The sequence below is a fragment of the Schistocerca americana genome, chromosome 2 (genome assembly GCF_021461395.2).
Source record: "Schistocerca americana isolate TAMUIC-IGC-003095 chromosome 2, iqSchAmer2.1, whole genome shotgun sequence".
Lineage (NCBI taxonomy): Eukaryota > Metazoa > Arthropoda > Insecta > Orthoptera > Acrididae > Schistocerca > Schistocerca americana.
In genome coordinates this window covers 325275822-325298091 of record NC_060120.1, presented here as the reverse complement: position 1 = coordinate 325298091, position 22270 = coordinate 325275822, and the positions used below count along the sequence as shown (strand labels likewise).

General features: G+C 42.8%; 1 protein-coding gene across 3 annotated transcripts in view; it reads right to left on the bottom strand.

Annotated features, from left to right (window-relative positions):
* LOC124595638 (acyl-CoA Delta-9 desaturase-like) overlaps positions 1-22270 on the bottom strand; it is a 666968-nt gene that overhangs the window by 207834 nt on the left and 436864 nt on the right. Inside the window, exon 2 of one of the 3 annotated variants that reach the window (XM_047134467.1) lies at positions 10497-10588. The exons of the other annotated variants lie outside the window; for them this stretch is intronic. The gene's annotated coding sequence lies outside the window, so the exon portion shown is untranslated. The remainder of the gene's footprint in view (positions 1-10496; positions 10589-22270) is intronic. 3 annotated transcript variants of the gene reach the window in all.

The following is a 22270-nucleotide window of genomic DNA, read 5'->3' as shown; positions in this document are numbered from 1 at the left end:
GCCGGTTTTCGAGTTGCTGATTGGAACGTTTAACCACGGCCACTGTCGTGGGGGCGGGAATGTTCGGTGTTCGGCATGTACGGGTGCTCTAGAGTAGTCGGCTCTCGCTTTTCGGTCGAGGACGTCAAAGCAACCAGCCATCGCCTCCGGTACGTCAGATCGTGTTCTGGCAGTTAAGAAGACAGTTTGGTAATGTATGTCCGCAGCAACGGCAGATAGGGATTTTCCTAGGTGATAATCAGAGCTCAGCAGAGTGCGCCTGTTCGTCTTTTTCTATTTTTGTTCTGTCTTGGGTAGCAGCAATTAATGTGGGGTTAGCTGTGTGTCTCTCTTATGATTTGAGTGGCAAGGAATTGGCTCCACATACCACTTCGTCATAAACCTCACAATATAGTTTAGGGACAACTTCACCTTCACAGCGTTTGTTTGAGTATCCAATTTGAGCCAATTTGATGTATTATAAATGTTTCATGTGTTTTTGTTTATTATTTTGTGTTTAGTCTTAATAAATCATATTGTTATTTTGGACAGAACTTTCATTCTGTTAATCGGTAGAGCAACCCATCATTTCTCACTACGTTAATGAAACCTTCCTTTATTTAACTTATTTATCAAATTAAATTATTGCAGGTGCCAAACTCTTTTCTACTCCACTTGCAGGGTTGATTACAGTCAGTTTGCGTATATTTTTTAATCCATGTGCAACAGCAAAAGTCGGAGTTAGAATAGGGGGGGCTTAGAGCATCTTTTACATATGTAGATTCTAGAAGAATTTAGTGTTAAATACACTGCTTGCCTCGGCACCTCGCAGTCTTACAACTACTTAAACCTAACTAATCTAAGGACATCCATGCCCGAGGCAGGATACGAACCTGCGACCGTAGCAGCAGCGCGGTTGCAGACTGAAGCGCCTAGAACCGCTCGGCCACAGCGGCCGGCTTGGAATTCCAGCTTGGCCTCCAATTCTCTTCGTGCTATTTTGACACTGACAGTTTTTGCAAGTGCAATATTCAGTTGTGCAGTGACTTTTGCAGCTGTCGTCGTCTTATTTTTCGTTACAACGCTCTTCAATGTCCATCTATCACGATCATTCAACACACATTTTCGTCCGCATTGTGACTTGGTGGGTGGTGTTTTTTTGGTATCCCAGTATGCAGTATAAATCTTTGATGCTGTGACTCTTGAAACACAAAACATTTCCACTTCCTTGGTTCCGGAAGCACCCACTATAGGAGCAACAACAATATCCCCACATTCGAGGTCACTTTGCTCCGACCGTAACACGCTCAGAACTACACAGAATATTCTTCTGACCACTGCTGAGACTTGTAACAAATTGAGGACCCTGCACAGGCGTCGTTAGCTGCCAAATACAAGAGCTCAACCTGCACGCTTGGCTAGCATCTGCATCTCTGTTCAAGCATGTACTTCTCGTGGCATTTCCACATTTTTGTTCAACCCCCCCAATGACATCTTGCGATGGCGTCATTGCCTTGAAAATCAGGAAAACTGATTTCGAGCTCTGTCTTAAGCACGAGTTTTGGTTTTAAATGGGTTGTTACTGTATGAATCCATTATAGTTGATGAATAGAATGCATACACTTATGTACCTCACATAGAAGAAGAAAATACACTGACAGGCAAAAAAGTGAAGCACCGAGAAGACATGGTCGGGTGTCACGTACACACCATTGGCGGGTATCTAAATGATTAGAGTTGCAATTTTCAGCGACAGTAAAACGGCCAGCAGAGAGCATTAGTGTTATACGTGTTTCGTGTTGTGACCAGACCTGATAGGGTGCATAAGGGGCGTGATCATTGTAAAAGACAGGGAGATGTCGCGTACTTGTATGTGCCAGCACTATCGGCACTTCTAGGGCCTTATTATGGGTCTCCATTTGACCGATTGGTCAAATCGTGCAGTACCCAGATTTTGTGAGGGTATGTGATGGGCCAGTGGTCCGATGTTGGATTGCATGGGAACGTGAAGGCAGGCATACTAGTCGTCGAAGCGCCGGTCGACCACCGCACGGAAAAATCGTCGTATTGCGCGCCAAACACATCATAAACAGTTCACATCTGCGTCTGCCATCTGAGAACAAGTAATGGACTCCTTGCAACATTTTGAAGCACCCCGCACCATTTGCAGGAGACTAGCAGCAGCTGGGTTAGGGAACTACCGTCCCATGTGTAGGCTGCCATTGCTTTGACCGAGAAGCGTGGAGAGCTGATGAATGGCGTCGCATTGTGTTCAGCAATGAATCACGGTTCTGCATTATCCAGGATCACTACCGTCGACGAGTGTGGGGACGATGTGGGGAGAGTTCCCATTCTTCCAATGTTTTGGAGAGGCCCAGCGGTGTTATTCCTGGAGTCATTGTGTGGGGAGCAATGAGGCATGGCTTGAGGTGACGGCTGATATTGACTGAAGGAACCCTGACGGCACAACGATAGCATCATTGGTATCCTCATATATCCTCATGTTTTCTCACGTTACATCTCCTGCGACAATACGGTTGCGTCATTTTTGAAGACAACTATGGTCTACCACACATGACGTGTCTCTACGAACCGTCCCCGATAGAACATGTGTGAAACTAGCTCGGATTACAAAATGGTTCAAATGGCTCTGAGCACTATGGGACTTAACATCTGAGATCACCAGTCCCCTAGAACTTAGAACTACTTAAATCTAACTAACCTAAGAACATCACACCCATCCATGCCCGAGGCAGGATTCGAACCTGCGACCGTAGCGGTCACGTGGTTCCAGACTGAAGTGCCTAGAACCGCTCGGCCACACCGCCCGGCTAGCTCGGATGTCAACTCCTTCCTAGTGCCAGGATATGGAGGACCAGTTACAACATTTTAGACCAGCTGGCCTCAGGAGTGGATGCAATGGCTATATGACATCCTTCCCAACTGAATCGGTGGATGCATCCAGGCCTAGTTGTTTCAAAAATAACTGATTCCGTGACAGATGCACATGAAGAAAATGCTTTTGCCTGGCCTCATGACTTGTGGACATAAACCAATTACAGTTTTATTTGTGGGATCAATTGAAAGCACTTGCGGAGTCTTTGTGCTCGTATGGAAGGCTCTGAAACCATACGCTATATTTCAGGGACACATCAGTGCATACGAGATGCAAGACAACGGCGGGCTGATGCTCGTATTAACACTAACGGAGGGAATTTCGAACATTTCGTGTAAGATGGAGTCTCAGGTAGTATGATGGAACATTCTGCTCGTGTTTGTATCTTATTATTAATATTACTATACATTTTCTAGCGGAGTAGGTACAGTAAAATGGAAATGCCGTGTGGCTAGGGCCTCCCGTCGGGTAGACCGTTCACCTGGTGCAAGTCTTTCGAGTTGACTCCACTCCGGCGACTTGCGTGTCGATGGGGATGAAACGACGATAAAGACAACACAACACTCACTCCCTGAGCGGAGAAAATCTCCGACCCAGCCGGGAATCGAACCCGGGCCGTTTGACATGACATTCCGTCGCGCTGACCACTGAACTACCACAGGCGGGCAGTAGGTACAGTAATCTCTAAAGAATTGTGCAAAGTGAATTCTACCATCTAAATAAAACGTTTCTGGCTCCATGACAATATAACGTACTTTATTCTGCTATGTGAGAGGAACGTGTCAGGTTACATATCCGCGTAGTGCAGATCTCTACAATATTTGCTAACGCAGCCAGGAAACGTACACTTGGCACATGAGGAGTAGCACAGGTTAAAAGCTTGTAGCGTGTGCAAATAGTAGGATACATAAAACTGAGTTCGTTGTTTGCAGTACGGTAATTCAACTTTAGCGTGTGGGGGGTGATGCAATTAGTGCACTGCAGATGGAAATAAGGTACCGTAAACGACTTCATACATGGTAACTTCATCCTAAAAAGTCATATGTTCTTCAGAGACTATGGACAACAAGCATTTCATCCTATTTACGTCACGTCGTTTAGATTTTTGGACGAATTTGTCCTTATGTTGATAACGTCAACAGAAGATCCTGTCTTAGAAATAGTTGAATTTATTCGTTGTGCTCCACAGCTTGGCATAACATACTTCCCTTATTTTATTAGCTGCGTCTAAAAACAATACTTCGTCCGTATTTTAGATTAATTGTTTATGACTGTGCGACTAAAGAATACCCGTATTGCCTACCAAACTACTGACCCACACGCCGCGATGCACTACGAAGACGGCGGTAGTAAACACTGGCAAGGGACAAGTTGGTTGTCTTGAGAAATTGCGTGCGAAAGCTACAACATAATCTCATAAATAAGATCTTTCAACTACGTCCTTTGTCGTTTATTTATTCAAGAATGTCATTGTTCTCAAATATTTCTAGAGTAACGGCATATTTTCAAAATCGTAAATTCTGTTCTTAATCTTATCCTTAAAATACGTCAGTGGACACTTAACACTGTTGACTTGCAAACTGAGTGCGCTTAACCTGGCTTAGCATTGATTTCTCACTGTTTACTTGCTGGGCGAGATAACTAAACATTTCTGTGAAACCTCTCAAAAATACAAATTTAAAAGGTGCGGCTTGTTTCAGTTTATGACACTAAGATTTGCACTACCAACTTTTGCAATAACAGAGTATAACAACTTCAAAAATAATTTTTCGTTCAGCTCCATATAAAATTAATGCCCTTAACATTTCTGTCATCAGGCTGTCACATAAATTCACGGAAACCATGGTAAGGGACATTGTTTACTTGCTTCAATAATTATTTGCATTTAGCAGCTGGTAAGTACAAGCTTTTGAAGCGCATTTGCGTTCAGGAACATATTGAGGATCTTTATCTGACCGTAGTTATCCACATCGTCTTCGGATTTGTACAAATCGTCATCGAAAAGAATTTTCATGGAACGAACATCACACATCTTACTACTGCTAGTAGTAGCCATGATTCTGGCATTTACTACTGTTTATATGCGCTCGTCCTGACAGAGTCGCCGTTAGTGAGAATACGAAATTAGAGACAGAGCTCCCATGTCTCAGTTTATCGCGGAACTATCAACTAATATGAATAAACCACATCACGTACCATGTTTTACATGCAATAATTCTGTTTCTCATCGACGGTCCCTTGCTGATGTTTACAGCCAAGGTCTTCACACACAGTAATGAGCACCACATAACTGACTGTAGCATACGAGTTCTGCATGCGTGTCTACTGAGAACACGTACGCCAAAATGTCTACCTGCAAGGAGCTAACGTGGCCGAACTGAAGTCGGTATTATTTTAGCAGATTCTAAATGTGAGATACGCAATGGTATGACAGATAAAGAAGATGACATTACATATTTTCACACGTTACAGACGCCACATCATTTTTCTATCTACATGTATGAAATAAAATAACATTGGGTAATAGTTTCGTTAAGTTTATCTCACCGCTTCCTCTCACGTATGAATTTCTGTCAATCACATCCTGTGTAAGGTGAAGCCAACGAATTAGAGTGAGTCATAAAATTCACTTTAAATATGACAGCCGGATTATTGCAGTGATATCGAATAGTTCGAAATGCCTTGAGATCCCACTTATGAAACACACTGATACTTTTAACAGCTTAACAATATCGATTTCAGTGTCTGTTTAAACTTGTACAAACTTGAAGATGCCAACGCAGTTTGCGATGAAACGTCAGGAACAACTTTTTACCCACTGTCCAAGCACCGTCGCCTAAAACTACATTTAAGAGGAAAATCTTCTCGCTACTGACGGGCGACTGCCTTGTTTATATTCCGACTGAGTAGATGAGTTCAGTAACTGAGCATGCCATTTCATTTCGAACAAGCCATTTATTTTCAAAACAGGCTCTGCCATGATACCAAAGTATTTCCGATGACGTCCATTATAACTTTCACTATTGGCAAAGTGCCACTATTAACGGTTAACAATCACAGCATTTTATAAATCGCTTTTCACCTCCGTCTTCACTGCACAGCTTGCCAAAGCGATCACGCGTATTTCGTTACGTTGCAGCGTGTGACTATGCCTTTGCTCCAGAATGGATTTGACAGCCCGGGTATTGTAATGCAGGATTCCAGTGTTTTCCAGCACGGATTGTGACAGCTTCAAAATATATTATTTGCGACAGAGATTCGTCAGTCCTCAAACAAAAGCTGTCTGATAAGTGTGTTGTTCATGTCATATTAAGTGATCATTACCTCAAAACCACTCTGTATGCAAACTCATAAAAACCTGTAAGTTATTGTGTCCATCCAGAGTATTTGTCTAAAGTAATAAATTAAACTAAATTAAATTAAATGCATTTAATTAGTCACATCTCAAACTGTTGCTCATTTCGTCGGTTTTATTATTATTATTATTATTATTATTAGTAGTAGTAGTAGTAGTAGCAGTATCAAAGTACCGCTGCTCACTTCACTGTTTACATTGGCTATGTTTTACAGTCTGTAGTGAGTGCCTGTGAATCGATAATTGCCCACGTAACAGATATTATTTCTTCCCCCATGCTAAGTAGTGCAAACCTACAGCAACAATGAATATCTGTTCAGTGTTACTAACAGACGACTAGACTGGTCAGTGAAGAAAAAGCTTCTTCTAATTAAAGTGGCTCGTGATTTTAGTTTGCTGAATCCGAATATGGTAATAAAGAATACACATCACCCACAATTTTTGTAGAAACACTATGTACTTGAAGAAATGTGTTTTTCACGATTATATCATTCAATTCCGCCACAAATGTGACAAAAAAGCCTTTAAATTTGCTATTTCAGTGATATGGAGAGTGTTTCCAGTATCCTTGCAAGACGTTTAAACATTTATCAGAAGCGAAATTGGAAGAGGTATGTTTGTTGAACCTGATGTTCGGAAATAATGTTCGATTCCGACTTTGAATGAAAAATGGCAGTGAGTAAAAAGAAGGCTTGACTTCATTCAAAAAAACCGTTACTAAGTTCTTAAGCAACAAAAGAGATGCGTATCACATTTCTGCTTCAGCTGTGGGAGTTCAAAAACTTAGCCTGTTTGTTCAGCCTCAAACCTTCCTTTTCTTAATAGTCACCATGATGATTTCCCTGAAATTTGAATGATTTTAGTGAGAACTGAAGTGAGGGCTTTCATCAAACTGATTGGAAAGACGGTCTCAGGATGTCTAGAATAAGAATATGATAAGCGACTATTGTTGGTCACCTCACCGAGATATATAACAGGCAAATCATCAGAGGAAAAGATATATTAGATGCTTTAAGCAAATGTGAGAAAGGAAATATAAATGAATGGGCATGAAATAAAGAAGTATTTTCGCGTTTATATTTCAATAAAGCCTTTGTTTGTGCTGAATGATTAAAATACTTTTAATTCCAGCTAAATGTTTTTTCAAAATTTTCTAGTTTTTAACAAGCCCACATTTTGACAACGCTGTTCATGGGACTAAACTGTACAGAATATTAAAAGCAGTTTCTAACAAGCCCACATTCTGACAACACTGTTCATGGGACTAAACTGTACGGAATATTAAAAGAACTGAAGTGAGCCATGAGTTCAGTGTACAAAAAAACTAATAGCTATAGCCATTACATAACGAAAGGGAATGCAATATGTTTTTTGTTTCTCTCTTTTTTGTTGTTGGCCTGTTACATTTAGTCATGTTTGAGAAGAGTTTGTGCTCCATCTTGTTTTCTTGTCTGACAGTTTTTTGTGCGTTATTTCAATTTTTTTAGCAAAAGAAATCGGTGGAAGCATACATAGTTCTTTCGGTCATTCTATCGTTATTCCGTTCTTGTTGATGGAAAGCAATAGCTGTGTTGAAACTTCCTGGCAAATTAAAACTATGTGCCGGACCGAGACTCGAATTCGGGACCTTTGCCTTTCGCGGGCAAGTGCTCTACCAACTGAGCTATCCAAGCACGACTCACGCCCCGTCCTCACAGCTTTACTTCTGCCAGTACCTCGCCTCCTACCTTCCAAACTTTACAGAAGCTCGCCTGCGAACCTTGCAGAACTAGCACTCCTGAAAGAAAGGATATTGCGGAGACATGGCTTAGCCACAGCCCGGGGAATGTTTCCAGAATGAGATTTTCACTCTGCAGCGGAGTGTGCGCTGATATGAAACTTCCTGCCAGATTGAAACTGTGTGCCGGACCGAGACTCGAACTCGAACTGGAAGGTAGGAGACGAGGTACTGGCAGAAGTAAAGCTGTGAGGACGGGGCGTGAGTCGTGCTTGGGTAGCTCAGTTGGTAGAGCATTTACCCGCGAAAGGTCCCGAGTTCGAGTCTCGGTCCGGCACACAGTTTTAATCTGCCAGGAAGTTTCATATCAGCGCACACTCCGCTGCAGAGTGAAAATCTCATTCTAATAGCTTTGTTGTTTGCCACTCGGAAATAGCTCGCAAAATCAAAGTGATTTTTACTTTTTCTGCTATCATGTGGTTACCGTAGTCATTTGTGTACTTTAAAAAGCTACGTTATTTTCGAAACAAAGCGGTCAATACAGTTAGTTATATGTAGTTTTGTTACACATTACTATTGTCGCTTGACAGCACAGAGAGTTAAAATCTAAAAATGAGAATTGAAATGAATTGCTGAGTTTTAATATGAAATAAGTATCTAGCTCGTGTTTCTTGAGTGTCTGAAACACCACACTCACAACAGAATTTGCAATAACAGGATAAAATCCCGTCTCTGTAAGGGCTGATAAAACCATGTCAGCGAGTCAGGTCGTTCTACATACGTCAGCTAGACAGGTGAACGATAAGGAGCTATTCAGCAGTATCAGCGCATGACAAGCTGTTAGTGGGATGGATAACAACCCAGAGATAACAAATATCGTTGCAGTGGCACAGACTGTACTGTTGTGGTTGTGGAATCGTTTTCAAACGACAGTAAAAAAAATGGAACATTGCTCACAGCCAGCACCTCGGCAACAGTAGAAAGAAGCAAGATGTAACTCTAAACTGCTCACATCCCTCTTTGTGAACGTGGTCTCTAAGCCTGTAGACTCATGGCGTTTGGCCTAAGATCAACGCGACGCTGTAATGATCAAAAAGAGTGGCTAGCGGAAGTCCTAAGGGGGCACTCTAAATGAGGGCGGTTATTTTATTTTGTTCTTTGGTTTGTGATAATTCAGTGACTGACTTGAGAACTCACGCGTTTACATCTGGAGATGAACTGGAGAGTGAAGGTAGGTACAGCTGAGCTAGAAACATGTATCACGATGTCTTGAAGACGATGTGGGAAGGAAACAATACTGGTGGAGGTATGGACCTCGACATCATCCGAAACGATTCTCTTTCGGCTAGGATATATAGAGACAAGAACATGCGTGCTATTGGGGATTTACTTTTTTTTAAAATAGAAAACAGTTCTTATCTGCATATAGCTCAGACGGTCTATAAATTGATACAAGGTGAAGGTATGATTCGAATCGTGTTCTTGACAATTACATTGTACTGAAAATAACTGAAATTGTTTGGAATACATATGAAGATAGACAGCACTTTCACATGACTGCCCCAAAACTGTAAACAGTTCTCGAAAAGTGGAAAAGTTTTGCTCAGAAACTGAATACCAGCAAAATGTCTCTACACCGGGAGGTTCAAATGGCTCTGAGCACTATGGGACTTACCATCTGAGGTCATCAGTCCCCTAGAACGTAGAACTACTTAAACCTAACTAAGCTAAGGACATCACACACATCCATGTCGTAGGCAGGATTAGAACCTGCGAGCGTAGCGGTCGCGCGGTTCCAGACTGAAGCGCCTAGAACCGCTCGGCCACAGCGGCTGGCACGGGAACCTTACACGAGATGAGAAATGTACTTAACACATTGTTAATAGGACTGACATTACTGTAGTACCTATGTTCATTACTACAGCCACAGCTATTATCATTTTTATTATTGTTATCATCCGTACACAGCAATATTAACTAAAACATAATTTTTACGGATGCTTGGTTAGGTGTGATGAGGGCCTGAAGTCCTAAGATCCCCAATGATACCAAGTAAAACAAATGATTCAACAAAAATAATCCCATTGAATCCATGTTTGCAATGCAGTGTTGAGCATCCAAGCTCTACACACACTGTGTAAGGGTGCCATAATTATGGTTTTTATGCTTGATTCATTCCAATGGTGCAAAAATTGGCTTCTGATAATTCAATTGTATGGAGTAAATTTAGTGAGTATCTGTGTCATTACAATTTGCTGTGCCGTACTTGATTGTGTGAAGCTAATCTTTTAACACACTCTAATGTATACTGGAGGCTATGCGTGGTACCAGCAGCAATCGAAAGACTGGCTCGTACTTCGTCTGCTGTTCTGCTTTGATCAGTGTGTTTCATGCGACTGAAAGTAGTCATTCTTAAGAAGTACCAGACCATATACACTCCTCCATGAAATTCTGAGGCACTAGAGAAAAAAAAGCGCCTCGTTAGATCTCACAGAGGAGGCGCCTACAGCAGAAAGAGCAAGTCACGCTATCTGGCACGCCTTCGTTACCTGTCAGTTGCAGCAGGTAATGCAAGTCTGTGGGGGAAAGGACGCGTCTCTGGTGGTCTTCGAGGCTCTGCCGTCAGCGTCAGTGGTCGTACCTGGAACACAGACAATTGAATCATAATTCAGATTCCACTCTAAAACACCTGAAGCGAATAAAATGGCGCTGATGCAAATTTAAACGACAATGAAATGATACACAAGTGATGACTCTAGATGATTAATCCATTTTCAGTACATTGTCTATTATTAAGCCTCCAGACATTCTCTACCAGACAAGAGGCTGCTTTGTCTTGGCATTGCATTGTATTTAGTGATGTGTTACTGCTATTAATGGATAAACATGGATATGAAAGAAAAGGTATCCAGGTCCATTATAGGCATATAGCTTAATATCCAAATCCGACGGATGGATCACAGCTGACAGTACAATCTGGCTTTGCTGTATAAAACGCTGCGGGTAAACTTAAGTTTAATCCAAGACAAAGCTGCACGCTAGTGTGGTGGCGCTGTTTGAATATTGGTGACGTTTACTTTATTTTATAATTATTCATTCTACAAGAGAAGTAGTGGTTGCTTCCTATTGGTGAACGTTGGAAAGTGTACCAATTTTTCGGCTTAAACCTTAACGTAACGTAAGGTTCTCTGAATAACTTTGCCCGTTGTTTGAAAAGAGGTTTAGGCCCATCTAAATTTTAGGGAACAATCCCTTCACAGATTAAGTTTATAAAGGTCGCAACGGATAACTCAATGAATTATCATGGGGCAGGCAAAGAAAACTACGTCCCGTTAGCTACACTTGTGCCAAAAACTACGTATTTTAGTAGCATAATCATCAATGAAACAAATGTGACTATTTTCAGACGCATTGAAACGGGATAAATTAAACGAGCACGGAAATAGCTTCAAATGATGAAATATTTATTTTGGCTAAGATTTCGCATGATAACAGTAGTGTTTTGTATTTAACAGATAGACAAAAAATTCTTGATATATTTGCATAAACGAACCGATGGTCTGACGTTCGCCTTAATCTGGCGAGTGCTGTGGGATGGAGAAATCTGGAGAGCTCGTGGTCACTGCTCAGTTTCGAAACACAAACACTCACGTGCACTAAATGCACATGCCGAACAAAATGTTGATAGCATTTTTGTAAAAAGTTTTGTATGTACCTCGTGACTGGCATCGAGCAGGATTTTGGGTGGCTGCATACCTTTGTATGCATGAATCAAATCGATTCATTCTTTGCCAAATGTACGCTCGATACAATTTTACTGATAATTTAAAAGTCCACCACAAAATAATATGGCAAGCCGAAATTGTTAAGGCTTGGGCTACGATTTGAGTCAAGGGACCGCGTGGTCACGACTAACGGAAATCATCTTATTACGCCACTGATTAACTGAACCAAAATTGTAACCAGAACCTAAATGGTAATTCAAAAATAGCAAGGAGAAGCAATTGTTGAGATTACAAATTATTAACACATTCAAATACCTTTTGTCCTTCGTTCGACGCAGTCGTTCTGAACAACTCCCTGTAACCGTCGCGCGGAGCCCTATCCGAACCGCCCGAGGTGGTGGGGGAGGCCATGACCAACCTCTGCTACGAAAAACGTTTTTGCTTTACTCATTTTTGGCCAATCCCTCCTGTTCCTGCTCTCTGCCTCCCGCCGACACCGTTAAACTTGGTAGAAGATTAGAAAACCCACTACTTCTCTGGTCCGTCTGCTACTTCATTTAATTCATTCACACTTGACCACACACTTTCAGGAAGGGTGAGAAATGGAAATCAGGACACAGAACGTGCTCATAAGACTGAAAAGAAATGTTTCGACCCACATTGTTTTTACAGGCATGCAGTTTTCGGAGCAGAGATTAATTAGTCGCATAAAGATTGAATTAATTTTGCAATATTATATGTCAGGTAGTATGGAGATTTGTTTTTGCATTCATTCTTTGTCTTGTAACGGCACCTATTGTGGTGTTACAAACCCAACACCTTTATTGAATCTCTCGTAGGATGATGCTGTGTGATATATTTTTTAATGATTTGTCTTTCGTATAAGAAGATCAAGCTCTTCGTATAAGGGGTGCTCAAAAAGTTTCCGTTTGAGCGCGTTGTTACATCGTACACTCCTGGAAATTGAAATAAGAACACCGTGAATTCATTGTCCCAGGAAGGGGAAACTTTATTGACACATTCCTGGGGTCAGATACATCACATGATCACACTGACAGAACCACAGGCACATAGACACAGGCAACAGAGCATGCACAATGTCGGCACTAGTACAGTGTATATCCACCTTTCGCAGCAATGCAGGCTGCTATTCTCCCATGGAGACGATCGTAGAGATGCTGGATGTAGTCCTGTGGAACGGCTTGCCATGCCATTTCCACCTGGCGCCTCAGTTGGACCAGCGTTCGTGCTGGACGTGCAGACCGCGTGAGACGACGCTTCATCCAGTCCCAAACATGCTCAATGGGGGACAGATCCGGAGATCTTGCTGGCCAAGGTAGTTGACTTACACCTTCTAGAGCACGTTGGGTGGCACGGGATACATGCGGACGTGCATTGTCCTGTTGGAACAGCAAGTTCCCTTGCCGGTCTAGGAATGGTAGAACGATGGGTTCGATGACGGTTTGGATGTACCGTGCACTATTCAGTGTCCCCTCGACGATCACCAGTGGTGTACGGCCAGTGTAGGAGATCGCTCCCCACACCATGATGCCGGGTGTTGGCCCTGTGTGCCTCGGTCGTATGCAGTCCTGATTGTGGCGCTCACCTGCACGGCGCCAAACACGCATACGACCATCATTGGCACCAAGGCAGAAGCGACTCTCATCGCTGAAGACGACACGTCTCCATTCGTCCCTCTATTCACGCCTGTCGCGACACCACTGGAGGCGGGCTGCACGATGTTGGGGCGTAAGCGGAAGACGGCCTAACGGTGTGCGGGACCGTAGCCCAGCTTCATGGAGACGGTTGCGAATGGTCCTCGCCGATACCCCAGGAGCAACAGTGTCCCTAATTTGCTGGGAAGTGGCGGTGCGGTCCCCTACGGCACTGCGTAGGATCCTACGGTCTTGGTGTGCATCCGTGCGTCGCTGCGGTCCGGTCCCAGGTCGACGGGCACGTGCACCTTCCGCCGACCACTGGCGACAACATCGATGTACTGTGGAGACCTCACGCCCCACGTGTTGAGCAATTCGGCGGTACGTCCACCCGGCCTCCCGCATGCCCACTATACGCCCTCGTTCAAAGTCCGTCAACTGCACATACGGTTCACGTTCACGCTGTCGCGGCATGCTACCAGTGTTAAAGACAGCGATGGAGCTCCGTATGTCACGGCAAACTGGCTGACACTGACGGCGGCGGTGCCCAAATGCTGCGCAGCTAGCGCCATTCGACGGCCAACACCGCGGTTCCTGGTGTGTCCGCTGTGCCGTGCGTGTGATCATTGCTTGTACAGCCCTCTCGCAGTGTCCGGAGCAAGTATGGTGGGTCTGACACACCGGTGTCAATGTGTTCTTTTTTCCATTTCCAGGAGTGTATATGCAACGTAGCGTGACTCCAATGCGGGTATATAAGGACCGATATGTAGGTAACGGATCAGTATGGCATTAGTATCTTTACGTCACGAGTGCTATAAATGCGAAAATGTGAATTATGAAGACGTTGTTACCAAATGCGTCCAAACAGGACCAACATGCTGTTATTCTTTTCTTGACTGCCGAACAGCAAACATCGGTAGACATCCACCGGAGAATAAAGAATGTGTACGGCGCAGCATGTCTGTCGCAAACCACCAATGTGCGATAAGGGGCGCTGGTGCTTCATGATTACGCACGTTCCCATGTAGCAAATGTCGTAACGCAGATGTTACGCCAACTCAAGTAGGGGACACTCGAGCACCCGCCATATAGACGTGACCACTCTATACGATTAGCACGCTTTCAGTCCCTTAAAAAAGGCCTTGGAGGGTGGATGACTCCTATCACTGGAGGACGTAAAGCAGGCAGTTACTGCTTTCTTCACGCAGCAGGACACGGTATATCTTCAATCTGATATGCAGGTGGGATAATTGCCTCAACGCTCACGGCGATATTTTGCCTAACTGGCATACCGATTCTAGACTGTACGGCCTTCGACCGGAAACTTTTTGATTGCCCCTTGTATTATCCGAGTTTGGTTGATTACGTAGCGGTAGCGAACGTGACACTATCCCTTCTTTTCATTTCCCCAGACACCCGTTAATAACGTATATACGATTCTACACTACACAAGCGATTATCACAGTAATGAATCCCACAGAAGATGTATTTCAGTAAATATGACGAACAGTTTGGAAGTCGATTACAACGTTCGCATAAGATGGAGTGATTATGCGTAGACCGTGATTAACATGAATTTCCCACGCCCCCATCCTCATCCAGGTATTTACCAATAACAAAAAAAAATGTCCTTTACCAGGAGCGTAATTGAAGACTTCTGTATCGGATCCTTCCCAACGAATAAAGCTAGAATGTTCTAACATCCTATCAACTTCAAGGCCATTATGAGTAGGAGCAGATGTTTTGAACGAGTGTCCGAAAGAAAATAGTCGTTGACAACTCAAGTGAACCATCATGGCCTTTGAGTTATGTAGGGATACACTGATTTTCAAAACAATTGAAACACTGTAAAATATGTAATTAGAAAATCCTTTAAGAGTATTAAAAAATGTTGTCATACTGTGTATTTCCGTAAGTGTGGTTCCTAGCAGTACTTTACAAAAAATCGTATTTCACATGTTTTTCACAACTCGAAATGCGTCTTTCTTGAAACTCTTCATTCCCTCATCATAGCTTCTTCGAATAACTTTCTTCAGGGCGTTGGGAATAAACGCGTGAAGTAACCAGAACTCATCTGAGTCACTGAGCAAAGAAAAACGATATTAACAGAATACTTTTCCTTAGGAAGAGTCACTATAAAAGAAGGAATAAAACATAGAATTTAGCGTCTTATCGAGCGATGCGGTCATAAATGAAAAGGCACGAGCTCAGAATGACCAAAGTGGGCCGTGGACATTTCAGAACAGCCGTCAGCGACTTAGGGAAAACCTGAATATGGATGGCACATAGGCCCAAAATACATGTCTAGGTCTTTGACCATTGGACCACCTCGCTCGAAGAGATTCACTGGGTGTTTGCCAGTGTAGTAAATTGAGAGGTTTGCGTCTCTTTGGATTGGTATCGTCGAAGCTGCTTGTCAGGTTTTCAGCCCTTAATTCTGCTAGTTCTTAAAACAGTTGAACAAGCACTAAGACTGACGCCATTCTTAATATATGTGATGCGATTTCTTGAACACTGCTAGGACGATATTTGTGTAGGGGAGAGGAAACTTTTACATCCATGGAAGTGATGAGGCAAGAATACTGGAAGAATGCGCTGATATAGGTTAGCTGAACAAGTCTGTTATTGTGTAAAACTTCATATTTTTGTGCTATTTGACCGAGCCATTAGATTTCGGGCTTGCAGCGGTGTACTTTCTTTCTACTTCCACTAAAGACAGCATCAGTTTTCGATTCCCGCAAGAATGACTTGATGCTTCACAACATCCCCTGCGAATCTGGCCTTTCATACATAGGACATACGACGTGCACAGACAATGAGAGATGAACAGCACATCAAAGATACATCGAGCCCTTGCAATAAATCGGCTGTGGCAGAACGCTGGATCGTCAGTGGTCATACCACAACGGCAGCGCAGCAACTACCGTGGCAGCTTAAATTAACAATGTAAACAACAGTTCCCCCCCGTCAGTTGTGAACATGAAGTATTTTTAGTGGCCGTAGTTTGTCAAGGTCGTTCTGTCACAAAGCGCAATGGAGCAACGAACTTTACATGTCTAAATGAAGCGCTCAAGGCATTCACTTGAATGTTTTGAAGAAGAGAAAAGTGTGTGTAAAGTTTGCCCCACACACCATTACTCCCGAACGAAAACAACGACGCATAGACACCTGCCGCGACTTGACTGAAATGCAAAACGTAGAAGGTTCTTTTCTGGAAAAAATCATCACGCACAACGAGTCTACAACAAAACGAGATAATGATTAATGGGGCTCTGATGGTTCGCCTAGGCCGAAGAAGGAATGGATGTGACGAGGTGAACAATATACCAAAGGATTTTCCTGATAGTTTCAATGATCATATGAACGTTCTGTGCTTTGCGCTCAAGACTCCGTATATCACACGAAGCATTAAAACCATTATCTTAACTTTTCTCAGTTTTTTATCAATCCAGTCTTGTAACTTTTTGGACAGCATGTATGCTGTACGACAATGTCAAAATTCTAGTGTGTACTTCATCATTCTGACACTCGGTGGTAAGGAAACTGGTTTAGTGAAGGAATAAATTAATAGAGATAACAGTTTCGCTCTGGACAAATCATTGAATTCGACACTTTCTTTTCTCAGCTCGCAAAGACGTCGCTACAGTGCAACTCTATTTAAAGTATCGATGTCTCAGCATGGCTCGAGGATCTAACTACAGATTCAGTTCAAACAAAGCACCTTGCCTCCAAACATCTCTGCCTTTTGCGTTCTGTGTGGGCTTAGGCGCAGCGACACGGCTCTCATGTTTTAAATGGTGTTTGAGAGTGTTTTAGCTTTAGTCTGCCAGCTCGCTTGGAAGACGGCCAAAACGTATACGATCGAAATATCAGTTGAAGTACTGAAGTTTCTGCGGCAGCACGGCCGACATATGAAGTCTTTTACTATTTACTGTGTGTGTTTTCCTGTCGGCATGCGACTTCCGTTGGTAAAATTGATGGACGAGGACATTATTTCTTGCACTGTCAGCGTGGCGTGATAACGATTGCTTTCAATCGCTATTGTGAGTTCTCGTCTCTATTGACTTTAAGATCACGTGTCGATCATATCATCACGCACGTGACCTTCGTGACAATAAAGGATAATCATTCATTTGTAGCGCATAACATGGTGTGCCTTCCTGGTGCATATCTTTTAAAGCCAGAATAACTTCCATACAACCGTGAGGGATGTGAACATTTTGATTTCTGTTACTCTTGTAACCAGAAATTTGAAAGAATATAGCATTCTGCCATAGAAGCTGATCACTTAATGCATGTAGATCTTGGCTCTTCATTATAAATTAACTCATTCACTAGCTTCTGTGGTATCAACGAAACTGTGGTGGTTTTCTCTTCTCCTCAGTCGCCACGCGTCAATGTTTTCCTTGACAATCGCCATTTAGGAAAGGGCGTTACACGAAACGCGTACGTAATTGCCGAATGTACATCATATCCAGAAAAACCAGTAAATATTAGAACATACTTCTAAAGCCGTCTGCTCTTTCCTTGAATTTTTCCGATGTTTCAGAGGCAATATTACCAGAGCTTTGCTCATGAGAGAAAAAAAGTTCTGCGACACATTAATCACAAACATAGCTAGGCTCTTCGAAGAGAGGATAATGACGAGCTGATTGTAAATATCAAGTTCTCGTCTGGTCTGTGAAGCTGATCGGAAAAATTCAAACTGAATACGTGGTTGAAAGTAGACTTCTTGCGCCTTAGTGTGCATATCCTACTCTGCTACAAACAACATACATGAAGAGGTCCTTCACTGTTTCAAAATTCCACAGACGCTTTCCTGCATACCTTGGAATAATACTCGATGGGCAAAGGATACGAAGAAGAATGGGCTGGACACAAAGAGAATGAATCATTAGTTCTACAGCGGAATGTGGACTGTTCCTCGCAGATTAAAACTGAAGACTTGGATCCCGACTTGTATTCCTGGTAAGTGTGTTTATTTTTCGGTACTTCACTACCACACAGATAACAGGTGATTAATCAGAAACCAAGTGGCCTTTACAAAAAAACAACAAAACATTGAAGATAAACTTGACAGAGCATTGCGTAAATGAATCTGCCAACATGGTTGCGGCGGGTGCATTGCAAACATACTATAAACTTAGTCACGATCGAAAGAGCCTGAAACGTTTCAGTAGCAAGGGTCTTGTTATTGTTTTATTTAGTAATCTGCCGTTAATCCATTACTGTAACACATATGTGACTCCTAAACATAAGCTATCGAAAATGATATTCATGACTGTAGATGCTTTAAAACACTTTTCAGCTTTCTCTTGCTATCATTTCGTGATATAGACATTGACTTAGTTCAACAGGTTTCACTAGATTTAGTAGAAAGCGGGTAAAACCAGTTATCGTGTTTTTCTTTTACAATTTGGTCCTTTCTTAAACTTTTTGATACTGATAATCAAATGTCTTGCTTCGAATAATCACAGTATGTTAGATTTGAGGGTGACAGCTGCGTATCAAAGTTACGTATGAAACAATGTGCACTGGAATAATAACCACTAGTTAAAATCTGACGCAATATTACCGTTTTCTCAAGCGTCTGACTATTTGATATTGACTTGTATTTTTAGATAAATAATAATGACTCATATTCAAATGAAGTGTAACGTGGAGCTTACGCAACTATAAGCCATGTAGCCACTGCTGTTTTCAGTGGTATCATTTGTGGTATTTGCATTGCTCATATCATTCACTCATAAATTCTTCGTTTCCACAGAACTGGATTCCAGTTACAAAAAAACATGTCAGTAACATTTCCAAAGTTGATTAGAGTTATCTCGTGTTTACAGAGGTACGAGTCAATAGCTGATATGCGCCGCAGGCAGTCTCAAAGATGCATGTCGAGGCTCATGAATCAATATAACTATTTCACAGGACGTGGACAAAATCTTTCATAAGACTCTATAACTACAGTAGAAGAACATCCAAGGGGGAAAATGCTTCATCTTCTAATTGAATCTGAAGCCACAGTTCATTATTTTCTGAGTTTGGTTTCGGCCATCATCGTTGTAGGAGATTGTATTCCAATTCTAATAACATCAAAGTCAGTAGAATACTAAACTCTTACATTTTGATCATTCACATTTTTGCTTCTTGACCAGTAACAGTCAGGTTCGCTTATGATATCTTGCAAGCAGCAGATGCAGGTACACAGATACATTCCGACATACTAAATTCCCGGAAGTTTTTCGATCTTATACCACATTGTCATTAGATAAATAAGAAACAACAGTAGTGATGACTCGAATAATTTATACTCACATAACCCGGAATGCTATACCGGTCGGCAAATATTGAAGAGAGAGGAAGAGAACACCGTCGGTGTAGCAAGAAAATGTAACATATACAGAGTGGTCCATCTGAAGTTTCGGATGAGATTATCTCGAAAACTATACATCGGGTAAAAGTAGTGAGTAAGACAAGTTCGTAAGCTCAAAGGGGGACATCAAATGATACTACATGTGACCTCCATTGGGGGGGGGGGGGGGGGGCAATTTTTAAATCTTAAATGGAAACACCCATTTTTTATTGCAGATTCGGATTCTTCATAAAAAACTAATCAAGTTTTGTCTAAAGCATTTTTTAAACCATTGACAGATGGCGCTGAAATCAAGAAAAATTAAAATTGTGGAAGAACTCTGATTTATTTAGAATGATCCGAGAAGGGCGCATCTTTTGATGGAGGGAGGCGGAATGGTATTGAAATCTCGTTACGGAACTATTCACAGTTGCATTACTCACCTGACTGTGGCGCTACTGTGACCAAACTGCAGACTGTGGTTCAGTATAAAGGCCGGTGCAATGTGATGAGACGTTCATATCACTCGGGTGAAAAGCGGCGGATTGTGTCGCTGACAGCCTTCCCCAGCCCATATGGGGCAGGGGAATGAAATCACAATAAAAAAAAAGATCAGACGTCACTTCACTCTCATATTGTGAACTGTAAACATCAACTGACGAAAGCAAATTATTCTTTAGCGAAACATGGCTCACTATCCTCCTACAGAGATTGTTGTATGATGTTAATTTTAGGTGAATGCCATAACAGTTACGCTGCAGCTGTGCAATTGTATGCGGATCGTTTCCAAAACAGACGACATCCAAGCGAAAACATTATTCGAAATTGCACTCAACGAGCTCAGAATGGATACATGCACTGTCCACCTGGTCATCCCGAATACAATGAAAATGACGCTGGTACCCTTACCGTTCTCGCCTGTTTAGAAACAAACTGGAATACCTAAATCAACTGTTTTGAGGATTTTGAAGGCACATAAATATCATGCATATCATATCACACTGACACAGGCATTAACGCCGAAAGATATGCAAATACGCGTGCGTTTCTGCCAGTGGGCCTTGTAAACGATAAGCGGTGACAATGGTTTCTTTTTTTAGATACGTTATGTTCACCGATGAAGCCACATTGAAAAACAATGGCGAATTGAATCATCATGATTGATCATTATTGGTCCCCTGTCAATCCACACTGGCACAGACCCGTATTTTTTTGACCGAAATGTTACTGGGGAATCTTATTTACAACTTCACCGCGATGATTTGTTGGAACTAATGGTAGATGCTGATTTAGAAACTAGGCAACGAATGTGGTTCCAACAGGACGGAGCAGCTCCCATTACGCTAAAAATGTGTGGAACGTTTTAAATTTACGGTACCCTGGTCGGTGGATAGGACATGGCGGACTAGTTCAGTGGCTTCCACGTTCACCAGACCTAACATTTCCTAATTTTTTCTTGTGAGGTTATTTAAAAAATATTGTTTATGAAAGACAGCCCACAACGAGAAACGATATGGACCAAGAGCGTGTGCAGCCATACCACGGGACGTGCCGCTCAAAACTGTGGACATCTTTCGCAGACGACTGACTTTATGCATTGAAGCAAATGGGGATAATTTTGAACAATTTCTTCGTGGCTAATTTCATTAATTAAGCACCCCAAATTGTGAGAGGCAAGGCGACTCACACCAGTGAACCGCTCCATGGGAACATCATTCTACTACGTCCATCTCGTTGTTCCTGGGTAACGGTAAAAGTGGGATACACTACATTTTGTACAAAAATAGCTTAATTTGGCGTAACGAAAGAATTGGTGCACATTTTTTATCGATTTGATGCATTTTTCTAGGATAATTCTAAATAAATCGGAGTTCTTCCCCAATTTCACTTTTTTCCTCGATTTCAGCGCCATCTGTCAATGGTTTAAAAAATGTTTCGCACGAAACTTGATTACTTTTTATGGAGAATCCGAATCTGCAATAAAAATTGGTGTTCCCATCTAAGATTTAAAAGTTGCCCCCCCGCCCCACCCAAGGGGGTGGAGGCTGGAGGTCACGTGTAGTATCGTTTGATGACCTCAGAGCCATTTGAACCATTTTTTTTCGACATTCCAAAACAAACAAAATTTGTGACACAGACTCAATAGCTACATCACTCAAGTTCTAACTAATGGCGTAGCGATGTCTGTACTTCCCGCCGGCACGTACTAACCGCCGCTCCCGCTATTGAAAGAATGACGTTGACCTCTGAATACATTTAATGTGTTCGTGTCGCGAGAAGACACGACGTAGACGCCGAGATGGAAGCAATGCTTGGCACTGGGCTGCACAAAGCAGTAAGCCCACGCTGCGAGTTCAGGGAGATCGTACTGAGGGAAAGGGAACCTGCAGGCGCTGCCGCCCACCGCCGACCTTGGCGGCCCGGCCGCCGTGGTTCCCGTGCCCGCTGGCGGGGCGCTCCTTCCGCCGTTACCTGGCGCTGTCGCCGCTGCCGCTGCCGGTGCTTACGCAAGCGCGCAGCGCGATTCAGCGGCGCGCGCGCCACGCAAGCCGGCGGTGGGCGCCGCCTCCGCCAGACTCCGACACGGGAGGGCG